The sequence below is a fragment of the Lycium barbarum genome, chromosome 2 (assembly GCF_019175385.1).
Source record: "Lycium barbarum isolate Lr01 chromosome 2, ASM1917538v2, whole genome shotgun sequence".
Lineage (NCBI taxonomy): Eukaryota > Viridiplantae > Streptophyta > Magnoliopsida > Solanales > Solanaceae > Lycium > Lycium barbarum.
In genome coordinates, this window is record NC_083338.1 from 35,874,518 (window position 1) to 35,889,190 (window position 14,673).

Below are 14,673 nucleotides of genomic sequence, written 5' to 3' on the forward strand. Positions count from 1 at the left end.
CTCTACTTCGATGTCCAATTGACGAATGGTTTATTGCGTTGGAAACTAGACTTCCTGAACTTCAATTTAGCTTTTGCTTTACCCCAAAACTCCTCATATACTAAAAGATATTCTTCCCCCAAGTTGGGCCAAAATTTCCCCTCATATTTTCTTCAAAGTTCCAACAAAATTAATTTCCTTGATTCACTTGCCCTTCAATCCTTCCATAGCTTATTATATGAACCTAAACCCTCATAATCATAAGATAGACATGTATACTCTCATATGCCTCTTGAAAGGTAGCTTGAATCTCAACATACAAAACTACGGGGTGTAACACTCTCCCACCCCTCTAAATAAATTCGTCCCCGAATGTTGTGGTTAAAATTCCATGACACATTCATTGATTTCGTGAATGATTTCCCTTCTCCTGTACTCCTGTCATCTTAGCTTTATATTATCAGTTGATCAGCCTTTTTCTCATTCCCTCTCAACTCTTTATTGCACTATTCTGTAAATTCTTTAATCTTCTGTTGTTATGTATGAAATCAGAAATCAACTAACACTTGGTTATTGTTTTCCTTCCGTTACGGTGGTCCTGACCCGCAAATTCTATGGGAACTATTGATTTGTAAGTACCTCTTCCTACTTGCTGGTGGACAACTCTCTTATTCAACCGCGGAGCCTTCCTTTGCTTACTTTTTTGGTACTAATTCAGGCCATCCCTTTTTATACTCGCCGATCTTTCATACGTACCACATCATCTCTTTGTGGTCTATTGATCAGACCCCTTGATTCCTCACAATCTCATCATAGTTACTTTCACAATAGTATTTTTATTGCCGATGAATCGCTACTGTTAACAGTTGTTGACCTCGGCTATCCATTCCAATTCCTTTCCAAGATTAACTATAACCATACTCTCACACAATCTCTAAATTACGCACACATCTAATTTTTCTCGCAGTAGGGTGACACCTATGATAAACTAATATCCATAGTTCAAACTACCTCATAACTCAAATATCTTCAAACTCATATTAAGACTTTTCCTTTAATTTCTTTTCCACAAATCTCGCATTGTACTTACCAGCATAGAGCTAAGGTAAACTCCCGCTTTACTACAACTTCCTTCCAACATGAGTACCTTATTCTTGAGTTTCATATACCTGTGATCATTCAATAAACAGTTATTGTCCATTTCTTCGTGACAATAGTTCATATAATTCTATCATACATGCTCTCATATTCGGCATAGCTAAAAACATGTGATATACTTTCTAATCCTCGGCGATACTGCTGTCTTACTACTCCTAAGCCCACAACCTTTATCTTTTGGAAATTGGCGCACTGCCTATAATTACCCTTTCTGTTAGGATTCTCACTTCTTCTAATACACTTCTTTCTTTGGAATTTTAGGAATGTTGTAATTCATTTCAGGGCTAAGTCTGCGCTTCTCCTCTTTTTGAGGATATTCTTATACACTAGTAACCTTTGAATATTAATTATCGTTGATAATCACCTTGTCTACCTTAACGATCCTCCCACTTCTCGGTTCCTTATAATGCCGGAGTTTCTTTCGTCGCATGGTTCGACTTATTTCCCTTTATGTTAGTTGAAATCTGGTATTATTTCAAATGTTTATACATATCCGATCCCATGCAGGTGCCTCTTTTGTTGTCTTTCCATTTCTACCTTTTATGACTAGTAATTTCCTGGGCTAGTGAATTAATGGGGACGGCGGAGTTCATTAAACCCCTTTGTCGAGTGTCAAATTATACCTCGATCCTTCCACCCCAGACATTTTCCACGACTATTTTCTTAACATCCTTGAAATTCTTCTTGCTCTGAGTTCCCAATTCTGATTTATGTCTGTATTACCATTAAAGGTTAATATTCCACACCATCCATTCCCACGACTCATCCTTTCATTTGCTTAGCACATTTGTCCCGTAACTCTCTTTAACTACTTGTCAGCATCACGACTTTGCATCGTAGTTCTTCCAGTGTCCTGCTGCTTCTTGTTTTTATCATTAAATCCTTACAAAGTGCACTCTTTTCCTTCTTCCTTTGGTCAAGCCTTCCTCTTTCTTTTCGTTACTAAGGCTAGTTCATATTTATATGTGTCCCCCGTATATCATTATTTCCTTTATGATCGAATCCCTATACTCTTTACAGAGGTTCTTACCTCATGTTTCTAATATATAGCCTCATGGTCAGCTTTGTTAACTTACTATCCTCTCTCTTGTCCTTGGTGATTGCTCGGTAATCCTTCAGCCAACCCCTTAGTGTACCTTTCGTACTTTCGTCCTCAGGGGTCTTGAGTCTTTCTACTCCTAAGTGCTATTCTCCACTTGCCATTTTATAGTATTGATCCTGAAGTTTGTGGAATATTCTTTCAGAAGTGCAAATCCATTCTACCTCTAAGTTATCTTTTGGAAGGGCTCTTCATTTCCGAGGTAATCGTGTCAATATGACTGCACATTTATCTCTTCCAATGCCCCTCAAGAGTCAGAAAATCTTTAGCATCTTCGCAAAATCCTGCTTATTCTTTCCCAATTCACATCCCTATTCGTTATTACTGGCCTTCAATCCCATTTATCAAAATTTGTTTTCGGGCCCTATACATTCGTCCTTTTGTTCCACACTATCATACTCAATTCTCTCCATATTCTTACTTTTGAAATTCGTTCAAATGGTCCTTTACCTCTACCGTCGTCCTAACTCTCTCTCTCTCGAAGGCTTCACGTGAACTTTGTTAACATCATACTTTCCTTGCTCAGACTCCTCATTTTCTCAGGGCATCCTAATCTTCTCACTCTTGTATACCCGCTTTATTCTTTTCCCTGGTGTTATTGCATCAGTCTTATCCTGCTCTAAATTTAGAGAGTCTAATGTCGCCTTGCCCTGTGACACTTGCCTCTTGAACTTCAATATCTTGTTCAATCAGTACCTTTAACACATCGCAACGTCGATTATCGGGGCACGCAAACTGATTGAACGCATATAAAATATCTTACATACCTCGCCTAGCACCTTACTTGCAAAATATCCCCAATACTATTTTAAACTCATCCTAGTTCTGTAGCTGTAATACGTCTTCTCTCTCTTTGCCAAGCTGGTCCGCATTGTCCCTCACAATCATCTGGAGTTTCCAACTGTGAGTTTTACAGCTTCTAATTTCCCTCGAGCTATTGTAGTCCCTCATCCTTCTGTTATGTCAGAATTTGTAGGACTTTTAGTACACTTCCTAGAGGGTCACCCATCCTAGTATTACTCTCACCCTAGCACGCTTAACTTTGGAGTCCTGATGGGATCCGGTGCGTTAGTGCCGGTACGATCGCATCCATCCTATTGCGTGACCTAGAACAATTTGAAGTTCTAACGGATCCCAATAAAATTCTTGTAATGCATCTCCCTCCGGATTGGAAAGGTCTCTTACTTTCCTGACCGAGCAAATTTTGTTTTAGCCTTCGGAACTCTCAATAAAAACCATCGATCAACACACGACTGTCTTTCATTCCTAAATTTAAGATTCCTAGTAGGGACCAAAACATCATAGTCGCAGTTATCCATAAGTACTTTGCTTATCGATTCCTCCAAAACACCCATTTGTCACCTATTAATGAGATCCTGCAATAATTGTACACACATAAGAAATTTCAATAAAAGACCCATATACATGTAGCCCGCCTGTCCTACTTTTGGTCTGGAGGGATGTAAAGTGAAGTATCCTCCTCCGCATCCTCTCGCCATCTATTAGTTCATCCCTCCTCATCTCCCCCATCCGAATCAGAGGGGTACGAATACCCTAGAAACTCCTGATTTACCGAAGGACAAGACAAAAGGCTAGAATAATCGGTAACACTCACAGAGGTAGTTGCCCTAACATAATGCTCAACCACATGAGAAGCTGGAGGGGTCAACTCTGGTACAGCCTCGGGAGCGTCCTCCACCGGTGTATTATATGAACCCTCAGACGGGTCCGTTTCATAACTATCTTCCGACGGGTACTCCTCCATCGAAGTCACAAACTCTGGGGGGATCGTCTCGGGGTCCTCGGAAGGGTTTATCTCAATAGAATAGATAAGACTCCTCCTGCTCGGTCCAGGAATCTGGGGTCCCGAATCCATCTTAGGGACCTTCCTGGCACCTCCACTATCTGAGGCCGATCTCTTCATCTCTTGTCAAACTGCACCTACGTACAGGAAAATAGGTTCAAAACGATCTTTCCTAGACTCTGGCTCTATCATACGATCTAAGATAGAAGGAAGCGTCAATGATTCCTAAATGCCCCGCAGCCTCCTGTTTATAAGTGTGGCCGACTTTACACCCATAAACAGGACTCTACTGGACATTGTCTGTAGACAACCCTAGGACTAACCGCTCTGATACCACTTTGTCACGACCCAAACCCATGGACAGTGACGAGCGCCCGATCACTGCTGAGCAAGCACCTCTAAACTCGTACTTGCCATATGCTGAATAACTTGGTGGCCCATTTCTAACTCATATCTAAGAGATAGCATCTGCTGCAAAATTTATGTAATAAACTCTGTCTCAAAAAATTCATAATTTATACACGTGGATATGTACATATAGGCATACGTGCAACGGATGAAAACACAGTCCGACATGGCCACTACATGCACTTTACAGAAAATATGAGACCGCAAAGCTACATAATGTTTCCACTTTATACAACTGTCTACAGACATCTAAGGAATATACGCTGTAGAAAAGAAAGGACAAGACCCTGCCGTACCCACATATCTACATAGCAAAACAACATGCCAAAAATAGGTTGCAGCTCCGAACCAATGGAGCGCACTGACCGCTTCCTTATTGCTTGTGACTTGTGAGGAAGAAAGTGATGGTGATTGTATGTGTTCTGAGGAGGATAAATTTTTGGATATGATATTACTTGGCTTTGATGTTGGTTCGATTGAGGAAGTTGAGATAAATAGTTGGTTAAGGGTGGTGGGTTAAGGGGGACTGGAATGCCCGCAGTGATATTTATTTTTAGTTAAGGGTGACAAATGGGCAGGTTGAACTCAATTTGGACGTGTCAAAATGGTTAAGCTAATAAATGGGCGTGTCATATGACTTGGGCTGAAATGGGCTAAAAAGTGGGTCATAACCCAATCCGCTCAATTCTCACTAAGTTGTAATTTCGTAGTTTGTTGCTTTATAATCTTTTAGTACGGGTAAAAATAATTTTGTATGCCGATAAATAGAATATCAATTAAAAATGTCTTTTTAAAGTTATTTCAATAAGATTTCTCATACGTCAATTTGGGTCAGATATCAACTCAATTTTTATCGGCTGAAATGAGTTGTGCTAAAATGGGCTAAGCTAATAAATGGGCTGGTCTTTACAAGTTGGGTGGATCATGTTTTCATGAGCTAATTTTCTACCTCTAATGTAGCATCTCGACTTTTCAGACTAAGGCTCGACTTGTGCTACGGGAGTTTAACTAAATATATAAAGTTACAGAGTTTCGAGCGAATGGATGAATGGCCTACTTAAAGAATCTATAAACCCTTGATTCCCTGAAATACCTTTCCATCCATATAAAGATCAGGCCAAATGGATCCCGATGCAAGAAGTTATGCGCGTTACGAAGACGCTACATAGAAGCCGACAGTAGTTGCATGCTGCATGATGTACACATGACGCGCGCGGTTTAGGTTTTTCCTAATTTCATGTATTTATATGTATTTAAGCTCGGGATTTATTTCCCTAACTCCTCCAAACACGAAAAACACCCTAGAAACAGATAAAACTAGTATCATGCATCAAAAACCATTCAAGGTAAGTTTTAATGATGTTTCTAAGTTGATTTCAAGTCTCTAATACCTTGCTAACCTGACGAAACCCTTCAAATTCATAGATCATCAATTAAGCCATCATTGTTGGGAGAGAAAACCTCATAATCCAAATTCAAGAGTATTGAATGCCAATAAAGTAAGACCTTCACCCTCTAATCTATGATGGCTTCATGTTGATGATTAGACTTTAAGTTCTTAGACAATAAGTTGATGGGTTTGATAGAATAAAATGTATGAACTATTTTACGGTTTGGATTGTTGAATTAGGGTGGTTGTAATAATGTGGGTGATGAAGAATGATGTTAATTATATCTAATTGAGATAGTAGAACCACCTAGAGTTAAAAGGATGGGTAATTTGGTGAAGAAACACCATAATGAGGGTTGAGGAACTTTATGCCCACACGGTGTTTGATAAAATGCCTAGATGACCAAAACATGAGTATTCTTAGTAATAATGATTCCCTTTGACTTATTGCTATAGACTGAAGTTGAAAGGAGTGAGTAACGTTGTATTACACTTAAAGGTCTGAATTAAAGTATATGAGGCTGAATCTATGCATGTAGAATTGTCACGACCCAACCGATGAGCATTGACGAGTGCCCAACCACTACTGGCCAAGCACTCCTACTTGCATTTACATTTCACTGATTAACCTGGGCCATATACAATCCACAAGTGAGCTGTACTGTCTCCTGAATGATCAACACCAGAAACACCGTCTTGAGAACTCAAGGCCAACGCATACATATAAACATAAATACTGAGAGTAACAGCGCAAACCGATTTGGCCGCTATATATACTGTACACCAAAGTAAACGCTGACGAGGGTGCATAACATCACGACTACCTATCACTGTATACAGATATCAATAAGATACAGACAGTAGAAGAGACAGGACAAGGCCCTGTATACCCAAATATGTACACAGCAGAATAGCATACCACAGGGTGTAGCTCCGGTCCAAATGGAGCTTACTGGCTGGAACTGGAAAGAGGCCCTACTGGTCTAGCTCACTCGGCTGGCTATCTGATCCTGCGGACGTCAACACAACGTCCACAAGAAGGGACGTCAGTGATACGCTCAAATTACAGCTATTAATTGTATAACGCGAACGTTGTCAAATATAGTAACCCAACAAGGTTGGGGTCGAATCCCACATCGAATATGGTGTGAAAAGGTTACTAAAGTCGTAGATGCTAAGTTCTAGGTCTAATGTCTTAATTCGATGATTTTGGTAAAAGTTGTTTTTTCTATAACTAATTGCTAAACTATTGCTTTGGTGGAAATTTATGGTAAAAGAAACTAAGGTTGTGTCCCCGTTAGATAGGGTGTATGATCAGGGGTATTGATCTTGATATACTTATAATGGATCATTATATGAATGCAATTAATCTCTATGTGAATCTCTACTATTTCCCAATAAATAGAGATTATGTCTTTCTATGATTTTCCCAAATATAAGAAAGTAACCACGAAGAACGATTAATTATGCCAAGTAAATTCTTCTTATTCCTAAGTGAATTTATTATACAAAGTTTAAAGCTTTGAGTTCTTGTTAGTTATTCTTACCAGCCCTAATTATTTTCCCAAATAAATCAAGGTTTATGGCTTTAATCAATGTTTGCAACCATTAATTATGAATGAAGAATGAAGAATAACTAAACCCTAACAATCCATTATTTGTATAACAATTACAAACCCAATCACAAAACACCCATCATTGGGTTCACAACCCTAGTAAGGGAATTTAGCTACTCATGACAAAGGACAAGAAATAAGAAATTGAAGAATTCACAATTGCTTACTTTGGAATGAAAGATGAATTGATAATACTTGAATTGATGTTTGAATCTTCAAAAACTAGAGAGTATTTAATGTTCTAAGTCAAGAGAGAAAAATATAAGAACTGATAACAATTAAAAACCCTACAATGACTATTTATAGGTTTTGGAAATATAAAAGTTACAGATTTGCACTTTGGTCCCGTCGTTACGAAATACAGTCCGTAAAGTGATTTACGGACCGTAAAGTCAGTTTACGACCCAGTCGTCCTTCAGTTGTGAGCAAAATTCCATCTTTTGAAATACGGACCATAAAGTGGTTTACGGCCCGTAAACTGCTTGGTCGTCCTTCAACTTCCACAATTCAGACTTTCTGCCAATTGCTCGAATGGTTAAATACGTGTTGGAATACGGACCGTAAACTGAAATACGGTCCGTAAACTGAGCTCGTAAATCACCATCTTCTCAACTTGCCTTTCTGTTTCTGGTATCCTTTAATACGACCATGGAATACGGCCCGTAATGTACTTTACGGACCGTAAACTGAGTTTACGACCTGGTTTTGCCTCTTCAACTGCTGCCATGCCAAATCTGTTCCTTCTCCTGAAAAACATTAAAAACCATGTAAAATCACATGAACTTGCTTAAAAACAAGTAAAACTTATAGCAGAAAAGCATCGATTTGTGGCGTAAAATCACGCCACATCAACACCCCCAACTTAAAGTCTTTGCTTGTCCTCAAGCAAGTCATACAAATCAACGACTCAAACTAACACCTAGATATCACAGAATAACAGTGTCTACATCGGTTTTGACTCTGAACCACCGGCATGCATGTTTTTCTTCAAAGGACCAACCCAATTTTCTAATTCAAGGCAACATACACAACTCAAGAAAGTTATGACTAACAATAAAGCTTCAATACATGACATTGCGTTATCGACATATTATGATGCACACAAACGCTACTTTCGGCGGTCACTTTATTTTGCTCAATTCTCATCCTTATGCCCTCACATAGACCAAAGAATGTCCCAACACACATATATAAAACAAGAATGGGACGAAGATGAAAGAGAAGAGAAAAACACACACACTCACAAAGAATTCATATCTACACATGCAAATACCATAGGCTTGCACTTATTTTCTCTGTTCTCATCCTAGGCTCGTTCGGTTGTGATCACATTAGGACTTGTTTCGGCTTGTAATGTAGGCTTGGGGACGGGTAGGATACTTTTTGGGTATTAGTGACTCACCCTCCTTGACACTACAACATCTCTTTACCTTGATTGCCTCTTTTCTTTCCAACTCCTTTATTTTCTTTCACGTTTTCGACCTCGATGTGGTTTTATTCCTATCCAACTAGCAGTTCTTTTTTGTGTTCCAATTTTTTTTTTTTTTTTGAATTATATGCAACCACCACATCGATTCTCTACTAGCAAACTCCACCACCCCCAACATTTGTTCTCAACATCTACATTACATTTAATTCACCCCCAACTTAAGCGCTTTGCCTCGTCTATCTAGTAGCATCAAGGAGGGAACGGGTGCGAAGATGGATAAATTTCACAACGGGTGAGGTTTCATTCAGCTAGCCAAGAAAAAGGTCAAAAAGGGAAACTAGTGATATTTTCAGCTTTTAGTAAGGCTTATTTAGGCACAGTGACTATTTACACAAAGAAAGCCTAAGATCATTTCACAACCAAACTAACTTTCGGATTTCAAACAAGACCAACCAGGCAAGTTCTAGATTGTACATGCATGAACAGAATTAAACTAAAAACTCACACACACATCGGCATAAGGACAATCATTTTATTACACTTGTGACCTCCTAAGTAGTGATTCATCACACACAATACCCCACTAGCCACAATGTCATATAGAGAATCAATCATGTAAAACAATAACTGTTCTAAGTATGCATTTTTCAAAAATTCTGAGGGGTCCAAAATTTTTATCAAACCACGACACATGCCATCAGTTACAAAGTAACACCAAATAAGTAAAAATTATTCTACTCAACCTAAGCAACACCCTAAACATGCCAGTTTCAACAAAATAAACCCCCCTCAGGAAAAGAACTTCGGTAAAGAAAAGCCGAGGGGGTTCCTAAACACATATTTATACTACACTACTTTCAACTAGGCCCACCCCCAACTAAAGAATCAAGCACTGCCCCAGTGCTTCACTTATAAGAATGAGGGGAAAAAAAATTGGTACCTTGGTGCTGGGAGCATCTCATAACTGGCCCGCCGCATCCGGCGGTTAACTTGACGACTCTCCTGGTTGGCGCTGCAGTTCAACTAATGACTGAATGATCGCCTGCTGCAGTTCCTTCTTTTATGTCTTCTTTAATCTCATGGCCAATTCCTCCGGGTCCTCAGATGATTCACGGACCCTCTTTCCAGTACCGCGAACAGAGGGTTCGGTATCCTCCGTCTCCTCCTCAGAATCTAACAGATCCAGCACCTTAAATGTACTAGGAAAAATGGCACGTGGTGCTGGCACTGGTGCGGCTACCATACCTTGCACTTTGAGTGCCTCAAGCTCTTTCTTCAGCTGATCCAACTTACTCCTCAACGAGACAGACTATCCACCGGGTGTGGTCTGCTCTCGAGTCAACAATTTCGCCTCAAAACTATCCAGTTGAGCCTGATACACCTCGTGCTTTTCTCAAACTCTGCACGGATTTTGGTGGTCTCCTCTGTCACCAACTGCTGCACTATTTTCACCACTTTCGGCCTGAATTGTTGCAAAATTTTGTCTACTTGCCTTTCGGTCCGCACCATTTTGACTGCAATCTGGCTGTAGTTAGCATGGCTGAAGTGCAACAACCCCAGCTCTGGATCAACAGGCTCGGATGTCGCAGCGGCAGTGGCAGACCCCGAAGGAGGGCCCTGTGTGGCCGGAGGTGGTGGTGGAGGTCGGCCTCAGAAATACCCCGTGTGGCTGCAGCAACATGTGTATCGACAGTATCTGGAACACCTGTCGTGGGAGCCGCAGGCCCAATAGTAGCAGCACCAATGTCGGACCCCACTGGATCAGTCCTATAAGCACGGCTCAGACTCAACTCTAGCTGAGTGTCGTCATCATCACCGGACTGATCTGCCTCCCGATCCTTTTTGCTTATCACCTTATTTTTTCGCCAATCCCCTATATGAGCAGCTGTGATGGTACCGTCCCAATCTGTGAGCTGAAATATCCTTGCCCGTCGACACAATTTCGTGATAAGACACGGAAATACCATGTTCTGGTTAGGCTTGTGTGCTCGCACATGTAGCTCCTCAGCTATTAGCTCCCCAATATCCATCGGGTACCTTGACATCAACGAGGCAATGGTGACTGCCTAAATGGTGGAAAGGGTATTATCTACCTGGGTTGGAGTGATCCTGTACCGCAGCAACGTCCACCAAAATTTAGCCTCTGTGGACAAACAACTTTTAGTGATCTTGACTTTCCCATCAGTAGTCCATTTTTGGTCATGTGGCGCAGATGTGATAATTGCCGCAGTCCATTCCCTGACGGATTTCTTGTCCTTCCTGTCTCGTTTGTCTAGGAACAGGCTCAGATCAGTAGGAGCCACAAAATCATCACCAAACAAGACCCTGTTGATGGCTTTGGAGGAAATATCAACCAGTGAGTTCCGGACTGTCACATTCTCCACCATGGGAATCTGATGCCAAACACGACTCGATTTCTTCATCGACAACAAGATGGCCCCATATGATGCATAGAACTCCCGCACAATATGCGGAGCATACTCTCCCGGCTCATGAGTGAACGCATCTAACTTGTACCCTTTGATGGTATCATCCAGCTGTGGATGAGCTGAAATACCATCGAAAATCAGCCGCTGTTCTTCAAATATTTTCCGCGGCGGCTGTCCCGGCCATCCATTTTTCATACAATTTCTTTGACCCTTTTACCGAGAACCGCAGCTTTTCTTCCTCCAGCCGTTTGGTCCTGACGGCCAGTTTTCGACCCTTAGGTGGCGTACCATCATCCGAATCATTATCATCACTAAGCCCTGCTGAGTCACTCTCTGGTGGAGTTTGGGTGGCAGCCCCCCTGCTTGATGCTTCCACGTCAGAATCCCCCTCTTTAGACTGGGAGGCTTCCGACGCAGACTTGGACGGGGTCATAGTTGAGGGCTGTGATGTGGTTACCACTGTGTCTTGCGTGGTGGTCCCCCTGACTTTTGGTGGCGGTATAACCTCCGCGTACTCGGATCCTGATTGTTCCCCTTCTGAATTGGAAGGTTCATCTATTAACCTTGAATCTGAGCGCGCTTTCTTTCTTTTGCCCGTGCTTTGGGCCCCCGCTTTCTTTGCATTCCTTTTCTTACCCATTCCTACAAAAGACACAGCATATTAGTAACCATGGAACATCCAATCAAAGATAAGACAACTTCACTGTGCACAGAATGTATGTTCTGTCTGTGGTCGTAAACTCAAAAGACGGACCGTAAATTGATTTACGGTCCGTAAAGTGCGATCGTAAACTGCTATTTTCTTTGAAGGACATTCTGTCCCTTTGTAATATGCTTAAATACGAACCATAAACTGAAATACAGTCCGTAAAGTACGACCGTGTTTCGCATCACAGACAGAGACATGTTCTAATTTTAGGATTTCATTTCACATCTCGGTTTCACATTGTTTTGGGGTTTAGGCTACTCAGACTTCACCTATTTTTCTACCAATTTTCATAATTCCCGCAAGAGTCAAGCTATTGGTAGGCATACCAAAACATCAAAATTTGAATTTTAAAGTATGGAATGCCCTCCAACCTATTTGGGTTTTATTAACAATGACCCACGAGAATTCGAAAGAATTTAACACATCTATCCCCTCACAAGATCATCAACCAAGGTAAACAAAAACTTAATTTCACAAAACCAAGCCCAAACAATCACTTACCACCAAGTTCAAATTCACAGATGTAGAAAAAGAATGGGGAGTGTAAATCCTACCTTTCAATGATGACCCACAGAGCACTATAAGCACAGATGTTGAGAGAACACAACTTGAATCACAAACAATTTTAAACCTAGGACAGAGAGGATACATATTTTTGGTGAGATTGGTTTGTTGGTGGGTGTGAGTTGTGTATTTATGGTGGTTAGGAAGATGGAAGGTGAAGGGTTTATGGTGGGAGATCGTGGGGGTGAATGGGAGTTAAAGAGGGATCGTTTCAGTTGAAAGGTTATGGTGGGAATGTTTATGGTGGGAAATCGTGTGTTTATGGTGGGAAATTGGCTGTGTTGATGTTCTTCTGCCCTTGGATTTAAATCGCTGCTTTAATTTTTTTTTAAATCTCTAAATATGGTCCGTAAATTGATTTATGACCCGTATTTAGAGATGTTGTAGTGGGCAGTACACTGTATTTTCTCATGTCAGTTTACCATCTGATTTACGGACCGTATTGTGAAATACGGTCCGTCCTCCATGGTCGTAAACTAGCATGTTACATTACAGTGCTTATTGTTTCGTAACATTTTTAAATACGCCCTGGTTTACGAGCCGTATTGTGAAATATGGTCCGTAAAATTCAGGCGTATTTTGCAATGTTGCGAGACAGTTTCTTACAACTGAACTTACCTGATTTTCAGCAAATATTTTTTGAAATGTATTCCTGCACCAAAACAACCATTACCCTATATATAAAAAACAAAATAAAAATAAACATTACACTTGGGTTTCCTCCCAAGAAGCGCTTGAATTAACGTCGCGGCACGACGGTGGTGACCATTCACTCCTTATCTTGGTACACCAGATCATTGTTCATTCCGAGGTGTTTCAACCTGTAGCGATCAACAATCATATCCTCCGAAATCATTCTGTGATAGTGCTTCAATCTCTGCCCATTCACCTTAAATGTCCGAGTACCATCTCCGGACTTCAACTCAACCACTCCATGGGGTGAAGCACCTACCACCTCAAACAGACCAGACCACCTGGATTTAAGCTTACCCGGTAGTAACTTCAGCCGAGAGTTAAACAGTAATACAGAGTCACCCTTGTAGAACTCTCGCTTCAGAATCTTCTTGTCATGGTATTGCTTCATCCTTTCTTTATAAAGTGATGCACTCTCATATGCCTGGTACCAAAACTCATCCATCTCATTTAGTTGGACTAACCTGAGCTTGGTTGCCTCCTCCCAATCCATATTCAGTTTCTTCAGCGCCAACATAGCTTTGTGCTCAAGTTCAACCGGCAAGTGACAAGCTTTCCCGAATACAAGCTTGAAGGGTGAAGTCCCAATCGGAGTCTTGAAAGCAGTCCGGTATGCCTATAGAGCATCATCGAGCTTGTGGGCCAAATCAGTTCTATTTGCATTCACTGTTTTCGCTAGAATACTCTTGATCTCCCTATTGGACACTTCAACCTGTCCACTTGTCTGAGTGTGATAAGGCGTTGCCACCCTATGCTTTACACCATTTTTCTCCATCAGTCCCGCGAAAGCTCTATTACAAAAATGGGATCCACCATCGCTGATTATAGCGCTCGGAGTACCAAAACGAGTAAATATGTTCTTCTTGAGGAAACCCATAACACTCTTGGCCTCATTATTAGGTAAGGCCACCGCTTCTACCCATTTTGACACATAGTCCACAGCAATCAAGATGTATTTCATGCCACCCGAACTCACAAAGGGTCCCATAAAGTCAATCCCCCAGACATCGAACACTTCCACCTCCATAACAAAATTCATAGGCATCTCTCGCCTTCTGTCGATATTCCGTTGCCTCTGACATTGATCACAGGACCGCACCAATATATTAACATCGTGAAATATAGTCGGCCAGTAGTAGCCGCACTCAAGTACCTTAGCTGCAGTCCGATTTCCGCTATGATGACCCCCAACAGGAGAGTCATGGCATGCTTTTTGAATCGCCATCACTTCACTTTCCGGAAAACAATGCCGAATGATGTTGTCAACGCATGTTCGGAACAAATAAGGCTCCTCCCAATAGTACTGTCAAGCATCCCGCAAGAATTTCTTCTTTTGGTGGGCTTTGATATCTTCTGGACCTATGCCTGTTACCAAATAATTGGCAATGTCAGCAT

General features: G+C 41.1%; 1 pseudogene; it reads right to left on the reverse strand.

The window, feature by feature from the left end:
* Positions 1–3,207: 3,207 nt before the first annotated feature.
* On the reverse strand, positions 3,208–3,327 carry LOC132629678 (5S ribosomal RNA; annotated as a pseudogene).
* Positions 3,328–14,673: the final 11,346 nt, after the last annotated feature.